The sequence below is a fragment of the Spodoptera frugiperda genome, chromosome 29 (genome assembly GCF_023101765.2).
Source record: "Spodoptera frugiperda isolate SF20-4 chromosome 29, AGI-APGP_CSIRO_Sfru_2.0, whole genome shotgun sequence".
Taxonomy (NCBI): Eukaryota; Metazoa; Arthropoda; class Insecta; order Lepidoptera; family Noctuidae; genus Spodoptera; species Spodoptera frugiperda.
The window spans coordinates 3,682,629-3,707,033 of record NC_064240.1 but is presented as its reverse complement, the minus strand read 5'-3'; the positions used below and the strand labels follow the sequence as shown (position 1 = coordinate 3,707,033).

The window sequence follows — 24,405 nt, the reverse complement described above, 5'->3', positions numbered from 1 at the left end:
CTTATTCTTGGTAACCTCGCGATCTGAAAGCAAACTTTGTTACTTTTATCTCAAAGATAAACGAACGGCTGACCTGTTTCATGTTGACGACTTAATAGCGCGCCAGCAACGGCGAGGCTGTATCAACACAATTTAAACATGTTTTTATTATCTCGGCGATAGTAAAGTAAAAACTACAAAGAAATTACTGGGCCTTCAGAGAAAATAAATCTACACTACACAGCGGAATTAAGGCGGAAAAAATGGCGGACCATTTTCACCGAGCCACAGGAAAGTTAAGCGCAGAAGTTATAGAATATCTATAGAGTAACGGAACGCCCTCACAATGGAATAAAACAGCACTAGCGCGTCGACAATAGGAAATATATGTGGATATTGCGATAAAAGTCAGGCGGCGGCCATTCTCTCACGCCGCTTGTCCATAAATTTGAGCTCCGGGGTATAATGACGATACATTTCCAGATCACGTTTCTATATAAGCTGTGACTTGAAGCGACGATATGAATTCTCTTCTTGGTGACCTAAAAACTTAATGAATAACATATACACACAACAATAGTCTTACTATATAAATCGTGGCACGCAACAAACAATTTTTACTTCGAGTTTACATTAGTGTGTACTAGTACCTCGCTATTGCTTTAGGCCCATGTCTTGTAATCTTTTTAATTAGTCCCAAGGTTAGGCTTCAGGTTAACTACATAATTATCAGGATTTTTCTCTTGGCTGGCTCCTGACCTCTGCTAACCAGGTAATTTTATGGATATACATACATACATTAAACGTTTTTAATCATATTTCTTAAATATGGAAGTTGAAGGGATCCTAGTTTATATCCATTAAGATCCAGAATTTCCAGAATCTACCTATTTACAAAAATTATTTATACGAAGATATAATATCCACGCTTTTTAAACAACGTCATATCAAAAATTCCATTTTTCACATTTTTCACAAACTATTTTAAAAAAATTACGAAAATGGATTCATTACATCTCGAACCAATCTCGTTCTTCTCTTCAAAGAGGGGTCTTTACAATCAGTTTTGTACAATACCACATGCTTTCTCAACCAATCTCCTACAAATAAAACTAAACAGAATCTTGTATGTAATTTGCAATCATCTCCCAACAGTTTAATAAACTCTCCGCTTACAATATAGTTTCTAACTGCCGCCGCTTCCGAACAAATTTAATTTCAACTTACATCTTATAAATAAGAGATGAGGATACAGCCTCACTTGCTACAACTACTTGAGACCTCTGACAAATGAACCTCGTGCAAATTTTCATAAATTACATTTACGTAATTTTTCAGCGACCGCCCAGCCTTTTTGTGTTATTCAAATTCTCACGGAGTAAAAGCAAAGAGGACCGTGCAAATAAGCACATTCAGAGCACTTATTTAAACACAAACTTAAATAAATTCGTTGAATCAACTGTCGGGAACAAAGCGAGCTCTCCTCAAAGAGCTAAATTAGAAGGAATGTGCTGTACTCGGTGTTAGTGTTCATGTAGAGTACAGCCTGCTGCCACAGCGCCCACCGTGCACAAGATCGGACAAAGGCTTTGCTAAGCTAGCCCCGGCTAGTAATACGGACTTTACTACGAAATTGGAAGACTGTGTACCTAATTCCAGTTCAGCTAACTTGTGTATCCTATCTTAACCTTCGGTAACAACGTAACTGTCTGTCGCCCTCTTTTTCGTAAAGTGTGTTCAGTTTAGTACTTAATATTAACTTAGCTTCAACCATGTAACATGTGCCTATAAACCCTAAACTTTCAGTTACACAGAGAATAAATTACAATAAAACCTGTACGTTTTAATCCCGCTTACAAAAACACGTTCAAAATGTTGATATTTTAATCAATCATCAGCGCATCCCACAAGAAGTGGATTTTATTGAATAGAACGTTACCAAAACCCCCTGAGCCGTTTAAACATTCAACACACCCTAATTCCATTCCGGTGAATATGTTTCCATTACACTGATTCACTGCGCTGATTACAAGTTATTTTTAACCCTTTATTTACTCATGTAATTTAGTAAATTAATCCATCAGATTAAATGTGAGCATTATTTTTATAATGGAGGTGTAGAAAGTAAGCACAGTGAAGGACAGCGTGAGAATCGTTTAAGAGATGCATCAAAAGTTTGAGCGGTAGAGATTGACTGGGCGACTGGGCGGGCGGCGGGTCCGGGAGAGGCTGCGGCGCTCGTCCCGCCCAGTGGCAGCTCGACCGCCGTCCCGAGCGCACGCCGCGACGCGCACGCACACCACACAACCCGCCGGTACGCGACACCAACACACGCATGCATTACCCTGCCCCCCTCCGTCCCGCCTCGCCTCTGCCCCCCGCAACCCGCGCCCCCGCCCCGCGCCCCGCTCGCGCCCCAGCCTCCGCGGCCAGGTGGATACGTATTACACGCACACGTTGATCATCAATTAGCATCACACTCCGATACTGTTGTCATTAACAATGAAAAGTTCTCTGAATACGTATTCACCGTGGGTGCACTCTTATCTCTCTACTGTCTGCATGGATGTGTTCCTAAATGTTACCCACTCCTCTCTATTTGTAGTTTTTCTAAATTAAGTAGTTACCTTCTATTGTTACTGTCCTTTTATTATGTTTACTTTTGTTAAGTCAATGGACTAGTGCTCTTGTCGGATATGTAAATCATTTGCTCATAAGCAGTTAACAGCGTACTTTTAACCCGTTATTTTTAAAACGTAACTTCTGAAACTTTGATCAAAGTGACCGTTTACGAATTGTACGTACAATAATGGACTAAATATATTGAAAACTACGTCAGAATACACAAATAAATTTAAGAATACATTGCAATAAATTGATCATGTATTAAATCGTGCCAAAAGATTTAAAGACGTTCGCAACGTTGCTCCATGCCAACCCTTCCAGCTAAGAATGATTTACTTTAAGACTTATTTATGTGTACTTTGTGCTCATAATACTTAATTAAATTTATCTCTCAACTCGGCAATACTAAGAATACTCTTCCCTTGCCCGAGCGCCGTCCGATATCGAGATTAGTCTGTAAAAACAACTTTGATAATAATTTGCGTCAATTCATTTAACTTTGGTTTAATCAAAGCTTCTAAAAATCCGTTAACATTTTAAACGAGGAATTAAGCAGGTAGAACCTTCTTTATTGGCTACTTTTATCTCTTTCTAAACTAATCAATCTTAATAGCTTGAAAGAGTATTTGAATAAAAAGTCTCTCTATTCATATTTTATTAGAAAAATTTATAAGTATTATTTAATTCCTCGGAGGTTTTATTGATCTTTTAGTCTATATGGTCACTATCTTCCAGTTCACTCGTTTGTTCGGTCCTCAGCATCCTTAACAGCTCATTGGCTCCCATTCTGTCTGCTAGCGTATGTAGCTTCACCTTCTCGTCGATCTCGAGCCCTCGTTCGGAGCGTCACTAGGTCAAGGTACCACCAACATATCCCCTCAAATTTGTTTGACGTCGTCGCTAGAGTAAACCCTCGCGTCTCTTTAATTAATTTACATGTTTAATTCAAAATTAAGGCATTAAATTAATATTTCAACGATATGAGAGAGTTTACGTACACATAAAACAATTATTAAAAACTTGCGTTCTGGAGTTATAGATAGCGTCAGGAAGGAAAACCCGACTTATTTTTATATTATAGATTAACAAAGTCAAAGTCCAAATTATTTATATCAAAAAGACCGGGAAGGCACGTTTGAACTTCAAAGCAAATATTACAATGTAAAGAAAACAAAATGTTTGTCTGTCAGTCAGTCCTCTAGCGAAGCTATTTGCTTGCTAACTTGTATATCTCATTATAGTCCTCATTATACGGTAACAATAGGATGCCAATCAATGGTCTTTCATTATTCCTTGCAACACAAAAGATAGTCACGGCGCCATCTTAAAAATCTTTGTGAAAAAGTTTTCCTTCATTTTCTTCTTTATCGGAAATTGTTACTTTGTCTTGTTTCTCGTACAAAGCTCATCGTATTCCCTCCATAATTATGGTAACTTTATTATCAGTTACTGGCGAAATGTAATTGGATAAGTTTATAATCAAAATACTATGTGCGCACAATCAGGACTCAAACCCTTTTGCCTTGCGGGTCCGCAGATATTAATATAACAGTCAATAATATTATACAGTATAGAAAAGATATTTATTCTAAGGATTATTTTTAGGAATTATTTTTACTTTAAATAAAGAACAATTTTCAAAATGAAAAGCCCAAAATTAAACTCGCAATTACTTAATGAAACGGTTGTCATATTATCTTCAATTTCATTGGGAACAAAGTGATTATTAAAATTAAAACTATTGAATGGAAACGAGAACAAATGAACAATTACTTAACCTCTGAACTCAATCGCATTTCAACAGTCATTTCGATCAGGTTCATTATTGACGCTGTAGAAATATCTCGATGACTATGAATGAAACAAAGGCCCGATTTCCGTGATTCTGTAATTGAATTCGTGAATAGCCGACATTCAAAGGGTATTAGGACCGAAAATACACAATCCCATCTTCCCATTCCACTTTTATAACATCTTAGACAAGTCCAAAAATAAGAACGAAGATTAATTTTAAACTTTGTGTTCTGTTAGTAACGTCGTCTTTCAAACGTTGCTGAGGCTTACGGTTTCGATTAATCTCAATATTCATAGGGTCGACGTTCTCAAGAACCGCCCATCTGTTTCTGTTTACCTATTCACTCCACGTACATGTATTGTTCGCCATTATCACTTTTTACCTGACTTAGCTGTGTCCAGTCCGCCATTTGTTTTAATTACAATTACCCTCCAAACATTCTGCGCAGTAATCTTCGCAAATAGCCGGTGTAATTAATGTAATTTACCTAGAGCACTAGTTCTTATTCCACGTTCTTTATAATTGTAATAAATAGAAATAGAGGTGTGGTGCCTGGCCGGGTTACTGTTATAGGCGTAGAAGTACGAGTGTTTTTTCAGTAAATAGCTGTAAGTTTGAGATTTGGAGCGGGCTATGCCCTAGTCCGGGAGCCGCTGCTGGAAGATATCTGATCGGCTGGAGACCCGTCAGGTTGGTGCTCTTTTATCATCGTATTTTCTTAAACAATCGCGGCATTTATCTGAACCCAGAGTCCCAGACACATTCAGTTGACCTTTAACTAAAAATAAACTTGACTCGGTTAGATCTAACTTAGTTTTCTCTAGCTATTATCTAATACTGTATTTTATACCTAAAAATAGCTAAATTTTGTTCAAAGCACTTCTTAGTTATTACAAGAATTGCAAAATCAACAGAGGTATATAATAAATGTTCTATTGGCATCGCTAACATAATAATCCCATCAATATAATAATTGCTACATCAAGTTAAGTACAGTTTTAATTAATGAAGTGCTCGGTAAGCTTATGTAAACATTCACCGATGTTCGCTCACTCCACTGATTAATGAATCGTCAAACTTGCTCTAATTTTCAAAATAGCAAAAATTGGATCGTTCAGGAGCAAGCGATCTAGCGATTTTAAAAGGTTGTGAGCTTAATTTGTTCAAGTCCCAGCTAAAGGTCAGGGCCGAACCTACGTCCATGCTCAACGAACTCCATGCATATATTTTAACATGCATGCAGTAAATATTGAGCATATTGCTCTCAAAATGGGTGTTCCTCAGGGTACAATTCTAGGACCATTACTTAAGCAGTTAAATACGAACTATTATTTGTATTTAAAGAACAAATCTTTTCAAAAAATAAATAACTAGATGTAAATTGAAATTAATTGAAACCTTTTACCTAATCAATGATAATAAAACCAAAGAAGGCGAAGTTTTTGGGAATCGAGATTCGGTTTTACTCGCTAGCCAAATGAAATAGAAAGAGGAAAATCTACATTGAGTATGTCCGTTACTTCGTTAACGATAATTACAGTTTGATCAATACGTTTCCCAGTACTTGAGAACTTCAGTAATAGTTATTTCTTTGATCTTCGAATTGGATAAACTAATCCCATCTGCAGATAAATAATATATTCAAAAGGTTTATACTATTAGCAAATCGATTGGAATCTTATTATTTACGAATACCTAATGGAATAATAATAGGCATGATGACGGGGTATGAAAATTAAAAATCTATTTAGACCGTCTGTTAGGTAATAAAAAAATGTTAAACACGTATTTTTTATACAAAGATAAAACGAATCAAATCAGGAGTTGGAGCAAATACGTACGTTATTTATACGTATAAAATGTAAGTAGAAGTGACGTCACGTGACATTTCTAATCAATTTTTTTCGAAAGTAGGTATTAATTGTTTCCGTAAGAAAATAAAAAATACGTCTAGTAATATTTGAAAATAATCTACAAGACGGAGATTAAAATAATAATTAGTCATCTGCCCTATTTGATATATCGAATTAAAAAAGCGTCTAGCATCAGATATAGTAGAGATAGATATCTCCGTTATTATAATTTTAGTAAGAGGCCATCTAAAATTCCGATAGCTGAATGATATTTTAGTAAAAAAATAAATTACTTTAAAAAAAATTATAAGTGTATCAAGTCTTTTATCTTGAAGATATTTAATTAATTGAATGGCAATTACCTAAATTTATTGCGTCTGTTTCAAGCACTTTTCATTAACTATTAGTCTGGTCGACGAAGTTTCGTACTTATGTTTCTTTTAAAAAAAACGTTGCCCCACATTAGGATTTTCTCCTGTGTCGTGGGTTCGTACTTTCCAATAAACTCGTGCAAATGTGACTCTCCAAATGTCAGGATGGCCCAAAATCGTCTGGATTCTTTTTTCCTACTCGGCTCCGTTTTCAAACGTTCAAAGGTTCGACGTAAAAGTAACCTATCTAAAATAAACTTTTGACGCGGCACTCGTGAAAGCGATTTTCAGCTTTATTTACATACGAAGCACTCGGACAGTTCTGCAACGTATATTTTAGAGACACGCGCCATGTTGAAGCGTCACGAGTCGACTCGATAGAATTATATTTACTCGAAGAATTTGTTTACTGTATAAAATCTGAGATTTATTGAAATAAGAATGACTCGCTAAAGGTTTCCTATACTACAAGCAACTTTCCCTACAAAAATCCTTGCCAAAAATTATTCCAACATAAAGTCACACTCATTTATGAATTTTCCCTTGAAGACAATTAAGTAATTTGAGGCAACGTCGACCTATTATTAGCCTTTTCCTCTTGTTTTATGTTTATAAAGATCAATGAGAAGGCGAGCAATTAAAAATTAAAAGATTTTGGGTTGGTTCCTTTGAGTAATCAACGTTACAAGACTGAAGAAACTCAATTTATTTTGGAAAATTGTATCGAGAGTAATTATTATTTAGGTGGGATTTTGCCCGACTCTAATGTGGTTTAGTTAGCACTTAGGGCTTTCACCGCACGCTACGTATTGGAGATACGCTGCGTATTTCTCGTGATACGCCACAACACTTGGGAGCGGTGCTTCACTAATGCACCTGCACTCACGAGCCCTACATTTCTATACACTCTATAAATAGACAAGAGCCACTAAACTTCAAGTATTATAAACAATGCATCATGACTTACTAGTTTTATTATAAAACGGTTTTGTTAAATGGTTTTATTTAGTTTCGTTTGGGTATTTAGGAATTGGAAAATACCTCGTAAGCTTCCTGACGACAGATCTTTGCGATATTTTATAAAACTAAACTTATTACTACTTTATCTTGATGATTATATAACATTACTAATATTTTTAACTGAAGAGTTTGTTTGAGTTTGGAACCATGCGGTAGTAGCAAGTTGATAATATTTTTGCCCACGTACGTTACATACCCACACGAAGTTTAGTCACTTGTGAAGAATTAGTAAACGTTACCTACACTGTTTGTGTATCACTTTTTTAGTCGAGTCGTAAAATTAGTTCAATCGAATGTATTTACAACTTTTATTATCCTCCCACATTATTCAATACTACGGTTTTATGATCAACGTTCTATTTCTTACCGATGAAAATATAGAAGGTGTTCTAAAAGTATCTGCCACAGTTTTAATGGGAGGTATCGTTGTGTTTGAAGATTACAATAGTGAAGAAATTTCGTACCCCGGAAGAAGTCATTTGAGTCATTGATTTTCCCCCTTAAAAAAAATCTGCATAACGTAGTTTACAAATACGATTCACGATGCGTCGCTTCGTCAATGAAAACAGTTGCTATCAATTGCAAAGACAGATACATTGTCGTTAACATGAACCTCTAGTTTAAAGAGTATAGGTAGAGTTAGTTATATATAAATACACAACTATCAACATAACTAAATAGTAAAATTAAAATATAGACAGGTCAAAATGTAAGCAACGTGGATAAAGTAAACAGTTCCTTCGTTTGAGTGAAGCATCTTCGAGTAAACAAGCTAGAAAGTTGAATCGGAACAATATTGATCGAACACGACTCCAAGACGTAGGCAATCGCTGCAAAATTTGTTTGCATAATATAGACTGTATGTCCGACGAACTGAGTTTACAATCCCACAAACATATCAGCTCAATGGAATGTTTATTTTGTTTTAATACTTCATCTATACATAGGCGGATTCAATGCCTAGCTTCTAAGCGGATTCCTATATACTCTTAGGTGTGTATTAGGTACAGAGACAATCCAGACCTGCAGACGACTTTCAGTACAGCAGAGGATCTAGCGGGTTACCAGAACTCCAGCTCGAACCAGGAGTAGGAATGGTTTTTAGTCAGAAAGAGTCTGACAACTCAACTTACCCAAGGCGGGAGAAGTCATTGGATCATATGCCACCTAAAAAAAATGTGCATATACAGGCTACCACAGAAGACTCAAATATAAAATCATCTACAATATCTAAGTACTTCTTTAAGAAATGATGTTATGATGACCCGTTTGTCCAGATATTTTGTTATGATCTGAAAAGCAATGAGATAGGTTGAGTCAACAAAGAGTTTTAGATAAAATACAACTGTTCTATAAAAGTTCTGATCGTATATAACACGTTCGATAAGATTTATTGTGAGCCAATTTTTTATTAGGAACAGTCTAGACCCTTCCTCTTAGTAATCTAGGGTAATTACTTCCCAAAAGGAAACGTATTTTCATACGTATTTTTCGACCACCTTCGATTTTGCAATGTTTGTCTCTTCTGTAAAGCACTTAGTCACTAGTAGCATCACAGTTTCATTATAGACATGCATCTCAAGGAGAGGAAATCATCGAACAAATCCTTCCACCCAGGGTGAGACGAGAGAAAGTGTCAGACTTTACTCACTAAAAAACACCCCGTTCCTGCTTCATGTCGGAGCCCCGGTAACTTCTGGCACTTCTGTGCAAATCCCTCCCTGAGGCGAATGACAGACTTTTGCTGACTAAAAACCACCCCGTTGCAACTCCTGCTTCAAGTCGGAACCCCGGTAACTTCTTACATTTCAAGTCGGAACCCCGGTAACTTCTTACATTTCAAGTCGGAACCCCGGTAACTTCTTACACTTCTGCCCCAGTCGAGTTATAATATAGGAGTAGGAGTGCAAAACTAACAATTTTATTAATAACAATGTAGGTACAAAATAAAACCAGTAGAGCGAACAAACAATCACTTTAATACCCTTTGGAACAAACTGCAATAACAGAGGATCCAATAGTATTAGTGTTATTAGTAAATTGTGTTCGTTTTCTACCAATAGCAAGAATCAATACAACAGTATTGCGGATTTATTTAATAAATATTTGTTTGTTCTGTGCCTGGGTAAGGTTTATAAAGCCGTGGCTGTGGTAGTATTCCGATATTACTTTGTTTATGTCATTGGAATGTTATAAACAAATATTTTATTTATGTACATTGTACAGTCGGGTAATGTCACTTAATATAACGTAACGTGCCGTAATGTACAGGTGCCCCTCTACCTCTTTGGGGATAAAAGGCGTGACGTTGCATACATTGTTATATCGATGTTTTATTACACTGATACAATACGGAGTTACATTTATAATCAATTTAAGGATTAGTGCATCAATTTCTTATGATAAGCACGACATGCAGTATGAGCTAGATGTTATTGGTTACAATAAATCCAGCTTACAAATGATTTCTGAGATTCTAAATGCAGAATTTTAGAAAACCTTAAAATCGACGACATGAGCAAAAAAACATAATAACACAATAATATAAAAATAAAATAGGTAAAACAATAATTGCCAATGAAAACTATATATTCTAAAAATCAAGGTCATTATGTAAAGACATACAACAAGTAATATAGAGTTACTGTCACAGTATAAGTAGCTTTTTTAAGGTTAGAAAATATAATTCCCTATTTTGTGTTCTCTAGTTATACAATTAACTAGACATAAACACATGCTGTCACCTAAACTGCACCCACTCTTCGATAAACTTGTTAAGTATTCTATAAGTAGTCTTAGGGTCAAGCCACTCTAAATTTCAGTACCTAAGTTATACTAACCCAAGTTTTCAACATTTATCATTACTAAACAATTACAAAAAGACGAATCAAAATTTAAACAACAACAAAATATCTATTTATGCAGATTGAACTTTGACAGCTTTAACACACGATTGATTATTCAATACAAAGATAAATTGTAACACAAAAATGTTACCATGTCATTTTTATTTAAAGGAAAAGATATTTAGATTCATTGCACTCAATACCTCGTACAAGAGAATATGTAAACGCAGCGAACGTCGGTTTCCATTTTATATTCTAAAGCTTGAATTTCTAAGGACATACTTCACTCACTTAAATATCTATGCTAGTATACGTAAACCCTACTTTTATTACCTTGGTGATTTTATTCATTCTTGCGAGAAACTATTGCTATTTTACGTGAGTGTATATGAAAATGAAATCATATAAATATTTATTGCGTTTTTGTAACTATGTTAAGTATTTCTTAGTATTGGAAGTTCTATTACATATTTCAATTAATAATACTATACAGTTTAAATCTTGTACTAACTGCTATTTATCGTTAAAATAAGCTTCGAGCATATTTAACAAATAACCAAAATAAATAAATAAACAAAAACACGCAACGCGCAATAAACACGAAAAATTATTCCCAAACAATTTGCTCTTTCAAAACACAAAAGTTCCGAGTTCCGAGCAATGAACAACAAAAAAGAACAAAATGTCCAATTTAAAATATCATAAAAACATGTGGAAAGCATGTGACCACGTTTCCTCAGGCAAACACACAACATTTTAAGTTAATTAATTAACACGACCCGGTCGCGAGTGCCGCTCTTTGCCGCCATTTTAAAGGCTTCAAAATACGTAATGGTTCACATTTAGCTACGTTTAGCACCGCTCTCAACGAGTTGGTGAATACAAATTATACCGAGCTGTTGATCCCGCGTACTTTATTCAACTAAATTAAAGTTTAAGCTACAAACGGCACTCATTATAAAACTTTCCGTATCACTGTATCATCATGCCTTTTATTAGATGAGATATGTGCTATTTTCACTGCATCACCTGAAGGTTCGGCTGGTAGAAAATGCCTACGGCATTAAGCCCACCTTTGTACACATTCATGTGCATAAAGAGTTCAATAAATAAATAAGTATATGCAGTGCACCTCTGCCTAAGGAGTAGGGAGTGGCACTGCATAAAACTAAGTAATTATACTTAGTAAATTAATTAAAAATAACGGTTTACTCACGTAAAAACTGAGAAAAGGTTAGCTCAGGAGTATGTGTATGCTGCGCGACATCGGCCGCGTTCGCGCACGCTGCTCAAGAGGAAGAGTCTCGCTGTGACTTGAAACTAATAGAGGTTTTCTCAATTATTTACGTGAGTATACCGTTATCTTCGATTAATTTAGTAATATAATAATTCAGTAGGCTGCGCAACGTCTGCGCAATCTGTTCATGATGAAAAGTTCTTCTGTGACTCGAACTAATAGAGCTTTTCTCCATTAATGTACGTAAGTAAACCGTGATTTTTAGTTAATTCTGTTTTATATTAGTGAATCACTCAAACACTTCGGATTCCTTATATTAATTTCGTGGTAAATAAATTGAATCATGGGTGCGCTGATCACTAATCAACTGACATGGTTTGTTATGCAATATTAAATTCCTCTGATACATTTGATTCATCGTATCCAATATATTCGAATATTTATTGCATACCAAGCCTTACCAAGCCAGTGCTACGAGAGTGTAATTATTTATACTACCATAAATGAAGTAATTATATTATAGGAACTAGCAGGCCCGGCAAACTTCGTACCGCCTTAAACATTTTTTTCTCACCTTTTAAACCTTCCCTAGACTTCAACAAATAATTCAAGACCAAAATTAGCCAAATTGGTTCAGCCAATTTTCGAGTTTTAGCAAGTCCAATCAACAGCAATTGATTTTTATAAATAGTAATAATTAACCTGTTATATTTCAAAGATTTTATTATACCTTTAACAATAAAAAGATTTTAATCAAAATCAAATCCAGTCATAAAACAAACACGTACTTAATTCCCATTTTATAGGGTCACCAACCTACCAAAAAAGCAGAAACTTCAGCATGTACTTAGAAACATTCATTTTTATTACCGGAGTAACTGGAACACCATTAAAATCGACTACCATCTCGATACCACATCAAACACCCTTAATACGTCACTTCTTGACAATCGATAGACAGTCATTTGTCAAATTTGACATGATCTATCATCGATGGATCACGTGACAATAAAACTACGTCAGAAGAAAAATAAGATAACGCGGTGTGCCGCTACATTTCTTTCTATTTTAGTCCTGCCCTTACCACCGAGGTCTAATAATATTTATAAGTAGGGCAGAATGTTTCTCAAGTGTGAAATATTGTATGTTTATTTGAAACCTTGTACGGGGAGCGTGAAAGATGCCTTGACATTTAAAAATAGGTGTATTACCTATCTATGATATTAAGTTCTGCTCACCACTTTGGTAGTGTTTCCTAAACAACATAATTCTTTATCGACCCTGTGCTATGAGCCAAATACCACTTAGCGTTTGTCTACAGAAAAAGTAAAAATAAATAAATATTGAATTCCATTTATCAGCGTCATTCCCCATACAATAAGTTGACTTCTCTCCCTCTCCCAATCTTCCTAATCCCCAACAACCCTTAAATTCCTAATCCCCAAAAGGCCGACAAAGCACTTTTGACGCCTCTGGTGTTTCGGGTATCCATGGGCGACGGCGTTCGCTTACCATCAGTTGATCCGTATGCTCGTTTACCGTTTGTTTATAACATAAAAAAATATCATCTGACATAGTACATAATGTAGTTTTCGATAAAAATAAACTTTCTGTTTCCTATACATAAAGTTCTAAATACGTTACTATATTTGTTTTTGATTATACGCGTCATAGATTCGTGATATAAGTATTGTATGTCATGTTTACGATTGTTTACGTTTTCGGCAATATTCCCAGAGAGTGTAGTAAACACACGTTACGAATGACCTGTCACTATCTTGTTTCTTGTATTGTTTTCTTATATTTACACCTTATACAAATAAATGGTTTTTGTTTTAAAGATACCACTCTATTTTTTTCCGGAGCTGCGGACTACCTAGCAGGTTTACCAAGGCTCCGGCTCGAAAGGCAGAAATTGAAAGGGGGTGGTTTTTAGTCAGTAAGAGTATGACACTCCCTCTCGCCTCGCCCATGGCGATAAAAGTCAAAGTATGATTCATTCCCCCTTAAAAAAAAACTCATTTTTTACCAAACAAATTGTAAACAGCTTTCTTACTAGATATTATCTATTAGGGTTTTAATGAATAATTTTGTTTAGAACTTATGGCACTGACTTCTAACCTATCAGTGGGTGGATAACCTATCAGTACTTATAATAGTATTTTTTTCGCTTTTAGTTTTTGATCTTATGAAGTCGGTTTTTAAAACGCAGTTTTTAAGTATAAGTATTAGAATCAAACACAAACACCACATTTCCCGCTACACAACCTAGCTAACACAAAGTAAGACTTCATTACTTATGAACAAGCGCAGTTTTCCTAGCACCCTTTAAAAACCAAACGAGGTTTTAACCATAGCTCTTAGAAGTAATGGAATCTTAGAGTAACGGGGTTGTAACAACGGTCGCTGGCACAATATCCATAGAACACGTCGGTAACCCAGTTAGGAGCCGGCAAAGTACTAAGGTACTACGGTTAAGTTGTTCGACAGTTTCCAAGCTAGTTACAAACTTACATTATCTTCGAGAGTGTATTTAAAACTAGTTTATTCTAAACAAAGTTTTTATGAATAGTGTAAATGGAATTGTTTCTTTTTCAGTTTAAAGTTATTTGGTACCTATGTGTTATTATGAACGCAAATGACTCTCGCATAAAACAATTATCTGTGTAAACTAATTGTTGTTGCGATTCTGTATTGTGTATATGTACAATTGTATATGCAAAATTGTGTATTTGTAAAACGCGTCCACGAAGCACGAGAAAACCTACCTATAGTATTTAAAAAAAACCTTTACTTTGTCCCATGATACGATTGTCAGAATAGTTTTTTTTAAGGATTATCCAATGACTTCTCCCGTTTTGAGCGAGGTGAGAATCAGACTCTTACTGACTAAAAACCACCCCATTCCTACTACTGCCATTCGAGCTAGAGCCCTAATAACCCGCTAGGCAGTCCGTAGCTCCGGGTATCCATCGACATTTAGGAAAGAGTAAACTACATATATAACCAAATTTTCTTCCTAGAAAGGGTATTTTCCCTTTATAATTTTATAGATAACCAAATTAGACAAGTTTTCTTCCTGAACTTTGAGTTACCGACAAACCTACCCGTACCCTATAATTACGAATAACGAATACAAAACGAATACTCAAGCAGAAGTGAACACATGAATAATATAGTAGCAGAAATAAGAATACATCGAAGGGAAATCAATTACTTTGCCTGTCCTACTTTGCATTATTAATTATGTTTACTTGAAGCTTAAGCCGGATCGTATGATATACGGAGTATGAGTTTTAAAACCCTTTTTTTTATACGTCACGGAAATTAAAAGTTGCTTGATATTTACCGGCTGGAGTATTATTCTTCTACCTTTTAGTACACTACCGTATGCTTTTCATTTCATAATTTCACGCCCATCTCCCATACGGGTAGGCAGAGACAATGGACCGCCAATTGCTACGAATCTTACATATGTTAGCTTTACTATGCTTTTGGTTTTTTAATAACATGGTCTCATAATACTAGACATTTCTTCTGTTGTGTACACACGGTTCGTTTACGAAAATATAAGTTAGTATAAATCAAAGCCAGACCCAGAACAATAACTTATGGGTCACGTAAAAATTATTGTTTCGCGTGGAAATTGTGCCCGTGCCGGTTATCCACCGACTGAGCCGCCTTCGCAGTCAGATATTGACTTGACTTAATGTCCTGTGTCCCCTATATGGGGCAGAGGGCGTCCACTGAAGTTCTCCATTGCGATCTGTCTAGAGCTTCGCGCTTCACCTCGCTCCACGTCATACCGATGGTCGTTGATTAGTCAGATATTACATTGTATTAATTGATATTCTTCGATTAATACGGTTTTAAATAGACAATTCCCCCTTCCCGATCTTCCCAATCCCCGATTCCCGAACAACAACCCTTCAATTCCTAATCCCCAAAAAGCCGGCAATGCACTTGTAACTCCTGTGGTGTTTCAAGTGTCCATGGGCGGCGGCGATTGCTTACAATCCGGTGAACCGTCCGCTCGTTTAATAAAAAAAAAGACAACAGTCAAGCGTTGTCTTTTGGAAATTGAAGTATGTACTCTTATATGGATATATCAGATTTTAACACAGCACACGTATTTCTTTACAAACATGTAGATACCTATGTATATTTAACTTAACATATTCCCGAAGCAACTTTTATATAAAAGACACAATAATTTGAATACATTTGAGCGGCACACCCGCACTCCTGTCGCTTCACTTGCCAAAGAAAGGAACGTTATAACAATACGAGTCATTAGAACAACGTTATTATTACATTTACTCACATTTACATACATCGTTCTATGTACCCAGACATAAACAGGTGCTTACTGCTTACCAGAATATTCTACGTAATATTACATGTATATTACTCGTGCCTATTATAATAGGCATACTTATATACCTACCAGTACCACGAAATGTTTATTGTTTAATTTCCATTTCTCCGAATCACGTGTAGCTTTTGATTAGTGGAAAGTTATCTTCTTGTCGGTTAGCCCAAATGCTCCCTGAGGCGACCTATCTAGTCTTTAGGTATGTTTAGTAATAAGTAGGTGAGTAACTAATTTAATAAAGGAGAAACGTTGCCTTTCTATTGTTTATTTGATTAACTAAAAGTCACGGTTTATTCACGTATTATTAATGGAGAAAAGCTCTACGTGAGTAAACCGTGATTTTTAGTTAATTTAGTATGTCTCGCGATAGTTATTGTTTATTTGATGTTTTTTTTTTCTGAATGTTACGGCCTAGAAAATTATATTTAAAATCATAATTATCAGCAAAATGTTGTGCCAGAATATTACTGGACTACAGAACTCATATTATATCGCGTACAAACTGTACTCCCATCTAGAGTAAGACGAAAGTGAGTGTCAGACTCTCACTGACTTAAAACCACCCCATTCCTACACCTGCTCTTCGAGTCGGAGTCTCAGTAACCCACTATTTAGTTCTCTCTGGGTCTCTCTCAACTCTGCTGAGCCCCATAATTATGGGCAAGTTGTTCATGTGACTTGGAATTTTTAAAACTGTCAATTTTCTTTGAACTGGTCAGAAGTCAGAACCGATAACATAACAACGATTTTGTGAAACGATACTTGAATATCTATACATATAATAAAATCGTAGAAAAGTGCTGTCTGTACATTGAAAATAAAAATAAAAAAAATAGCAGGGGTTATTGTTATGTCGATGTCGAACCCAAAAATGTAATTAACTTTTTTTTTGTCTGTTTGTCTGTTTGTCTGTTTGTCTGTTTGTCTGTTTGTCTGTTTGTCTGTTTGTCTGTTCGTCTGTGCGCGCTAATCTCAGAAACGGCTGATCCGAGTTGGATGCGGTTTTCACGAATATATTGTGGGATGCTTAAATTTACATTTAGTGTTTGTTTCATGTCAATCGGTTCATAAATAAAAAAGTTATGTCAAATTAAAGAATCACGTCGAACATTCTATGCTTATACCATTAATCTCCGCAACTATTTGACGGATTTGGTTGAAATTTGGTACAGATATAGTTTAGAACCTTAGAAAGGACATAGATATATTTTTATTTCAAAAATCAAAAAATAAAAATAAGAAATAAATTATTTATAAATAATTCTATGTCGATCGTTACACGACTTCGGTTCATGTTATTGTTTTAATTTATCGAAAAAAGTAAATAAATAGTAAAAAGGTATGAAAAAAATAATATCAATATAATAAAACATTTAGTACAAAGAAAATGCTCTAACGGAGTATAGATAATTCTATGTCGATCGTTACACGACTTCGGTTCATGTTATTGTTTTAATTCATCGAATAGTGGTCCTGCTGTTTCGTATATTCTAAATAAATTGGTTTCGTTGTATTTGTCAATTAATAAGTTTATTTGTTGGGTTTGCCTGGTTTTCTGGTTAAATTATTTAACGTAGGTTTAGTTTGATATCGATTATTAGTAGTTACTGTAGTTAGTTTTTTTAATAAAATTGTAAGTCTAATTTATTAATTAATTAGATAGATTAGATTTAAATTATTTAGTTTAAGCTTGGTTATTATAGCATAGAGGATAGGTTGTAATATAATTTGTTTTTTAATTGTTATAAATTCGTAATTCGTAGCTTTCTTTAGTTTTAAGTTAGTTTTCATCTTAAGTTCGGAAAGATTATAATATTTCTTTAGTTTAAGTCCGTTTTTAAACTATTTTTTCAATGCCCTAAGTGAGTATACATCTATTAAATTCAAACGCAGAGCTCATTATGTTGATTTTTGAAGAGTTCCCTGGAATATCTTCTACATCTCATTTTTGAAGAGATTCCGCGAGATCGGGAACTATGTGGTTAAAACCAAAAATTTGCCGGAAGTCACTATTCCACGCGAACGAAGTCGCGGGCAAAAGCTATTCTAAATAAATTGGTTTCGTTGTATTTGTCAATTAATAAGTTTATTTGTTGGGTTTTCCTGGTTTTCTGGTTAAATTATTTAACGTAGGTTTAGTTTGATATCGATTATTAGTAGTTACTGTAGTTAGTTTTTTTAATAAAATTGTAAGTCTATAATTTATAAATTAATTAGATTTAAGTCGTTTCTTTTAAATTATTTAGTTTAAGCTTGGTTATTATAGCATTGAGGATAGGTTGTAATATAATTTGTTTTTTAATTGTTATAAATTCGTAATTCGTAGCTTTCTTTAGTTTTAAGTTAGTTTTCATCTTAAGTTCGGAAAGATTATAATATTTCTTTAGTTTAAGTCCGTTTTTAAACTATTTTTTCAATGCCCAAAGTGAGTATACATCTATTAAATTCAAATGCAGAGCTCATTATGTTGATTTTTGAGGAGTTCCCTAGAATATCTTCCACATCTCATTTTTGAAGAGATCCCGCAAAATCGGGAACTATGTGGTAAAAACCAAAAATTTTCCGGAAGTCACTATTCCACGCGAACGAAGTCGCGGGCTATAATAAATCTGTAGAAGGGTCAATTCTGTTCATTGAAAATATAGAAAAAATAAATAGCAGGGTGTTACTGGATCGATACCAAACCCAAATATGTGATTATTATTTTTTTGTCTGTCTGTCTATATATGTTCAGGCATCACGTGAAAACTAACGGTTTGATTTCGATGAAACTTGGTATAATTATATCTTATTATCCTGGACATAAAATAGGTTACTTTTTATCCTGGAAAAATACGTAGAAAAAAATCTTTATTTTCAGTTTTATTCTGCTCAACAGCAGTAGCTCAATAGAGGGATCTTCTTAATTATTATGGGCCTCGCCGTATTTGGGTCTAATAGATATTTATAAGATGTCATTGTCAGAGTTACTCAAAATGGAGAAATAAAAAACTTCCACGCGAAGACCGACATCCGCGCGGACGGAGTCGCGGGCAGAAGCTAGTAGGTAATAAATACTAATTTAGGTTCGAAAACGTTATCTTAGTACATACTTACTACATGTGAGTACCGGAGTGCTACCTAACATTTGACCTTTCCGAAGGTCGATGGCAAAAAAATGATTCGATAAGAAACTGATATTGGATAGTAAACCAATTATAATGTAATTTTTGTTATCAATTTCGTCGACAGTCATTGCTTGGAGGGATTCTGGTAGATATTCGGATACGAAGAATTGATTAGAGTAAACCAGTTTGCTATATGAGACTTTATTATAATAAACTTTAATAAAATATAACAGAATTTCAGTGAAAACAAAATCATACATATCATCACGCCTTTAAACCCCGGAGGTGCTCTGCCTACCCAGAGTTATAGCACGTAATGCCACTGTACAATATACACACACATTTCTCAATTTTGTAAGTCCCATGTAATAGGTGGTGACCCTATTGCCATATACCGGGCATACTTCCAGACTCCGTGCTACCACTGAGAAATTTTCGAAAAACCGAAAAAAGCCCAGTATCTTCGCCCGACCCGGAAATCGAACCCGAGACTCCTTGCCCGGCAGTCGCACTTTAACCACTCGGTCAACGAGGCTGTCAGTATTATAATAAACTTTAATAAAATATAACTGAATCCCATCAAAAACATCCTGTAAAAAACCCAAGTCTCGCAGCTCAGTCTTTCTACCGTCAAAAGTTGTGAGATCCATGTAATACCAAGTCGGTTAATCTATTTAGTGTCTACTTGAAGGACCTTCTGTCTTAAGTTATTACATAAGTTATTATCATGCCAATATTAAAAATATTTAACGTTTTAAACAAATAGATCGACTTGGACATCGCTTGATTTGATTATTAGTATGTATCACACTACACAGCACGACGGGCCAGCGACCAACAGGAACGAGAGTTTCAATCGCGTGAGGCGCGAGAGACTAAAGAATCTAATATAATATTGTAATATTCATTTTGTTTTCATGCGATGTCCAAGTCGATCTATTTGTTTAAAACGTTAAATATTTTTAATATTGGCATGATAATAACTTATGTAATAACTTAAGACAGAAGGTCCTTCAAGTAGACACTAAATAGATTAACCGACTTGGTATTACATGGATCTCACAACTTTTGACGGTAGAAAGACTGAGCTGCGAGACTTGGGTTTTTTACAGGATGTTTTTGATGGGATCTCACTTCTTTTTGTAGAGCCTTTCTTTTTGATACCATCTACTTTGCGACTACTAGTACTCGTAGATATGCAAGATGTAAGAATACAATTAATACTTAAACGTAACTTTGGTCTCGTTATTTCGACCGACACTATTAAGTAATTGAAAATCGCAAACTTATAGGTTAGGTTTCGAGGCACATCCGAACAGGGCGCTCGCACGTATGCGTGCGGCTGCCGCTCGCTCGAAGGCATTCACATTTCATTGTTCTGTCATTTTGGCGTATATTTTGCTTGTCAGTCATAGAGTAAAATAGAGGCCAGTCTGTCTGTAAGGAGGCTAGTCGCGCTAACAATTTATATATAACAGATTTAAATTATAATATATTGTTTTATTAGATTTTCGTACTTCAAGACATGTCCAATCATGTGTTTTTCATTACGTCGACCATTTTACAAGTAATAATGTTGTTCAGTTTCATGGGCTAAACACACCCTTACCCACCCTATACCCCCTCCCTTGCCTCATATGGTAGGTACCTATCTACACCTATTAAATTTATAACCACCACCAACCACCAACTGCATAAATAACTTTGTAATCCCATATATTTATATGGGATTACAAAGTTATTGATGCAGTTGGTGTATTTGGAAAACTGGACCGAAATTACAAAATATTTAAGTTTTCCCATGATTAAGACACTAAACTCTATATGTATTCCAAATATGAAGCTTCTAAGTCTGCTAGAAGTGCCTTGGACTTTTGATGATCGGTGAGTCAGTGAGTGACAAAATTTAGAAACTTTAACAAGTTGTCATTCTTAAAGTACTGGTTCAAATTGACTGAAATTTTAAATATTCCGTGTTTATACAATGCCGGATTAGTTACTGAAGATTCAGGTTTCTTGCTTTATCCACAACCGAATTATAGGGGGTCGAAAAAGGCCCGAATTGCTTCGAGAAAAGGATGGTACGGCCGTGCCGCTTTTTTTTTGCTCGACTTGGCGGGGTACTGCCGTGCCCCCAGATTTCAGTGAAAACAAAATCCTCAAATATAATTACAACATGTAAAGGGAACAATAAGTCTAACGATCTCTCAACTAATGAGGTGGATAGTCTCTTTTTTAATGAACAAAAATACACGCTTGTAACATTTTAAAACCCTAAAATAATTATCTAAATATAATTCAACAGGTAGACATGAGGCACAGGGTTGTAAAAATGGCAGTGAACTCATGTATGGTTCACCTGGTGACACATCAAGGTATACAAAACCAGTATAACCTGACCTCCGAATATACGGAAAGATCATACAAAGCGAGACCATGATAAACTGGTCATGTATAGCTAAACATGTAGTGCGTAAAAGTAAATTCGCAAGTGTGAAGGTTCCGCAGGCTTTTACCACATTTTTACTTTGGTCGTAAAATTACCGCGTACCTTGTGGTACCTTTTATTACTTGAAGCACTTAATTTTATGTCACATTCCCTTCAGTTTGGGTAGAACTATATTTTCATGTGATAGATAGTATTTCATACGTGTTTATTATTTTGGCGGAATGGTTTGTGTGACTACTGTGAATAAGATCTTATGTTCGATTCCAAGAACAAAGTAACAAGTAAGCTATGGAATGTTTATTTAATAGAAGTATCGTCTATTTACACATTATTTACAACTTAAAAAAACCAAAAAAAAGGAATAAAAACTAACATAAAACCAAAATAAAGAAAAAATAATTTACAAGTAAGTAAACATATAATAATAATATGTACGCAACGTCACGCCTTTTGTCCCCGAAGGTGTAGGCAAAGGTTCACATTACGGCACGTAATGCCGCTATACAATACACACCCACTTTACACCATTTATGTTATAAGTAATATGTCATAGGGGGTGCTATTGCCATATACCAGACTCCGTGCTACTACTGAAAATTTCTACCGAAAATACCTAGTAATACTTTTGCCCGACCCGAGAATCGATTTAGCTGTTACCAAATAATAAAATAGAGCTACTACCAAGAAAGAGTCTCATATAAATAGGAGGAAAATTAAATTAGAATTATAAATGAAATCTTATTTTTTATTCTTTGAATTTGGCCTGTCAATAGACCGATAACATTTCTTTTTATATCTGTTTGGTAGATCAATTTAAGTCATTGTACTTAGACGTATTTTTCTTACTTATTAAAAATCTACGACAAAATTTAAAAAAGGTGTCTTATATTTTTTCATTATCTAACTGACGAACTAAATACCTAGATGTTTAATTTCCCAAACCCATCTGTCTAATATCATCATATAATTAAAAATCTCTCAATATTTACATCCCCAATACCTCGGTTATTTATCTTTGATCTCTACTTCAGAAGACCATATTGTGAGAACAAAACAATTGCGAAACAAAACATTTTGCTGTTTAAACAAACCCTTTTAATACCGTCGTAAAACAAAAAGTAATAAGTGGCGTATTCTGCACGCCAATCTCGCACTTATCTCACTTTATTGTCACCAATCAGATGACGTCAAACATGCTTGAGATTTCAGATTCTTTATTTGCTTGTATTAAATTAATAACTTAAGTAAAACACACAAAATAAATCAGTTAAACTATTTTTAAAAACAAACTAGTATATCTCAGTATTTATGATCATGCAAACTAAACGTGTAAACAAAAAAGTAAAATACCTGCTTCAAAATTTAATTGCGAGATTTCACTTCAGACTTTGCATTCATACATAAATAACATAGATTGCAAGTTAAATAAAATCTTGTAATATTAACTTTGTGAAGTTACACCTCGAGATTCATGAAAATTTAATAATTGTCAGGTTATATTTATAAATAAGCTTTATTTTAAAAGTCTGAGTAATTGTTTTCGGAACAAAATCGTTACTAAGGAATAAGGTAATCATTAAATAACTCTGAGTGCGGCAGTAAGGAACAAAAGTGTTATTTATATCTATTCTGTTCTCGTCTATCTACAGAAATAATAATAACGTCATTACTTTTTTTACACCTAAAAAAACTAACACAAATAATTCATTTTTGAATTCACGAATAATATCCAGAATAGTACCGCCCGTGGCACATTAAACGGTGTAATTAAGCCGCCAAGACACCAGGGCGGCGGGTCGGGCGTTTCCCTACAAAGTGCTACTTAAGTACCAAGTACCACCGCGCCGCTTTTGTTTCCGTCACTGACAGACTTTCCCCTTTTTTCTCAGTAAAAACAATACCCTCTCTGTAGTCGGTTAAAAATAATGTGTTAATAGAATATAGAATTAAGTCACATGAGATAAAAATCCGTAAAATTGATAGATAAAAATACCAAAGTATCAAATTTTTCCTGTTTACGATTTTCCCGGTAAGTTTTTCTTTGTTTTCATAGAACCTTGTTTTCAGAGTCTGTTTAGAGAGTACGGTATTATAATAAAGAAAACCTAACCTAATAAATCGGATAATCGAAAGTCATAATGCTATCGTGATAAATATAGAATAAACAAAAGTTCGTGCATGTTTAAATCTAAAGATACAAGAAAAGAATGACGAACTCATACTATACTAACTCATTCCAGTTTTCTGAAAAGTACTTAAACAGAAGTCAAGATATAAATAAATTGAAATAACCAAATATAAATGTATTAAACACATTCGTAAAACTCACGAATCTTTTCCTATGGTAATTCCCAATTCGATTCTGTTTAACGGAATTAGACATCAATGCGGTGTGCATTTATTACCTGCCCGCACGTCGTACGCGAATAAAACATGCTATATATACATATATATGAAAGCTCAGACCATGTTCCTCAAATAAACAGTTCAGTAAAACATAACCGTGATTCTTTCAGGAAAGAAATGCTTCGTTAGAAGTTTACGACTGTACTCCGGTTGCCGGAGTAAAGTTTCATGTTCGCGGTACCTAATAATCCATTGGCGATGGACTTTCATGAGCCATAACGCACGGGATGAAGGAATCCGATAATACCCGATTCGGGGAACTGATTGAAACACGAGCCCCACCACTGAGAGGATTGTGGGAAATTCGTTGAAACTTTATCGCACAACTTTCCCGATTTTATA

The 24,405-nt window shown here is 34.9% G+C and overlaps 1 protein-coding gene across 6 annotated transcripts in view; it reads left to right on the top strand.

Annotated features, from left to right (window-relative positions):
- The first annotated feature begins 2,191 nt into the window (after nt 1–2,191).
- Nucleotides 2,192–24,405, top strand: part of LOC118268420 (uncharacterized) — a 31,068-nt gene continuing 8,854 nt past the window's right edge. The window contains exons 1-2 of one of the 6 annotated variants that reach the window (XM_035582900.2): nt 2,194–2,293; nt 4,999–5,089. The gene's annotated coding sequence lies outside the window, so the exon portion shown is untranslated. Of the gene's footprint in view, nt 2,294–4,922; nt 5,090–24,405 lie in introns of those variants that run through there. The other 5 variants (XM_035582896.2, XM_035582898.2, XM_035582897.2 and 2 more) reach the window with 5 other exon arrangements.